Source organism: Penaeus chinensis, chromosome 38 (assembly GCF_019202785.1).
Source record: "Penaeus chinensis breed Huanghai No. 1 chromosome 38, ASM1920278v2, whole genome shotgun sequence".
Taxonomy (NCBI): Eukaryota; Metazoa; Arthropoda; class Malacostraca; order Decapoda; family Penaeidae; genus Penaeus; species Penaeus chinensis.
The window spans coordinates 11611982-11614481 of record NC_061856.1 but is presented as its reverse complement, the minus strand read 5'-3'; positions in this window follow the sequence as shown (position 1 = coordinate 11614481).

Here is a 2500-nt window from a genome sequence, read left to right as displayed (position 1 = left end):
TCTCTCTGTCTCTCTCTCTCTCTCTCTCTCTCTCTCTCTCTCTCTCTCTCTCTCTCTCTCTCTCTCTCTCTCTCTCTCTCTCTCTCTCTCTCTCTCTCTCTCTCTGCATATATCTCTCTCTTTCTGCATCTCTCTCTCTCTCTCTCTCTCTCTCTCTCTCTCTCTCTCTCTCTCTCTCTCTCTCTCTCTCTCTCTCTCTCTCTCTGTCTGTCTGTCTCTCTCTCTCTCTCTCTCTCTCTCTCTCTCTCTCTCTCTCTCTCTCTCTCTCTCTCTCTCTCTCTCTCTCTCTCTCTCCCCTCTCTCTCTTGCTTTCTGTATGTGTGTGTGTGTGTGTGTGTGTGTGTGTGTGTTTGTGTGTGTGTGTGTGTGTGTGTGAGTGTGTGAGAGAGAGAAAGAAAGAGAGAGTCTGTTTGTCTGTTTTTTTATTATTAATTTAATCATTATTAAGTCTGTTTGTCTGTTCTTTTATTATTGATTTAATAATTATCATCAATATATATATGTATATATATAATGTATATATACATTAGATTTCATATCAGCATCATTGATATTATAATATTGCGATTATTATCACCACCATTATTATCATCAACATTAACCTTACCATCATTAATCTTAACACATTTTAGTTACGATAATCTTTGTCATTATTACCAGCAATTCTGTTCACTCTGCATTTCCTTGCTGCTGTCAACCTGTTATTATGATTTGATTATCATTTTTAATTCTGCATTTCACTCGTATTTCCATAACACTAATACACAATAATGAAAGAGAATCAAAGTAAATAAAAGCCGGAGACCATATCAACAATATCCAGACTTTACTACAAGAAATTACGGAAGAAAAGTTAAGATCAGAGCTACTTCTTAATAAGGAGATGAAAGTAATGGTAATGAGAAAACAGGCCACCGATGTGTAAGGGCAATGTCAACATAATTCTGTGAATAATCTTGATTTGTCTGTATCATGAAATTATGAGTGATTATCATTAATGATGTTATTATCAGTGATGATGGTGGTGAAGATTATCATCATAATTATTATTATTACGATTATGGGAATGATCTTAATAGTAATAATAATGATTTTTCTTTGTAATTATTGTCATTATTATTGTTATTATTATTATAATCACTATTGTTATTATCATCATTATCATTATTTGCATTATTATCATATTATTACTATTATTATTGTAATCATTTTCATTTTTATTATCTTTATGATGATTTTATATGTTTTATAATTATTATCATTACTATCATTACTACTACTAATATCATTATTAAGATTATTATCGTTATTATTATCATTATTAGCAGTATTAGTATCAGTAATACTGATATAGCTATTATTTTGTTTTCATTGTTATGATTATAATTATCCTCCTCCTCATCATTAATTAATTTCATTATAATCATTATAATCATAACCATTATTATTGCTATTATTGTTATTATCATTATGATGATGATAATCGTCACTATTACTAGTTTGGCTGTTTGTTTCTGCAGCTTTTATTCCAGTATATTATTCATTTTGTTACTACTGTGATTGTTTCATTATTGTTGCTATTATTATTATTATTATTATTATTATTATTGTTGTTTTGTTGTTGTTTGTTGTTTATTTTTAGTATAAGGATAATGACGATGATGATGATGATTGTTGTTGTTGATATTATTATATTTTTTATAATTATTATGACTATTATCATTGTTATCATCATTATCATTACTGATTTTATTGTCATCATTATTTTTATAATTGCCGTTATTGTTTTATTATTATTATTATTATCGCTATCGTTGTTATCATAATCATTATCACTTATCATTATTATTATTATTATTATTATTATTATTGTTATTATTATTATTATCACATTTAATATAATAATAGAAGAAAAAACAATTGCCAACATTCTTCATCAACTTCATAATTATCTTTCTAATTATCATCACTCCTCTTCCCCCTATCCTTCCTCCTCTTTATCTCCCATTCCCTCCCACGTTTTTTCTACCTAATTGTTCCCAACACAATTCACCTTTTTCTCAACCCTTTTGCTTTACAGTTTCGTATGTAATGTCAATATCCCCTCTCTGTCTTTTCCCAATTACCCAGTTCCATTTCTGTCATGTTTTAAATCAATCCTCATTATCGTCGCTGTCATAATCATTAGCATCCTTATTAGCGCATAATTCCTCGACCGCAAACAATCTCTGTATCCACAAGAATAGTCATTAACTTCCATTACCATTCTATTGGAACAGATTGAAATCTCCTAATGGTTTAAGATGTGAATTCATTATGGTGCCATTATTGTGCGTAAACCTCCTTCAGAACAACTTATCTTACGTAATCGTTCATCTCAAGTTGTCTTTGGGATAGGCGGGGGTTGTGTGTGTGTGTGTGTGTGTGTGTGTGTGTGTGTGTGTGTGTGTAGGGTCTATATATGTGCGATATTGAGTTTATCTACGGGTATATTGTGTGC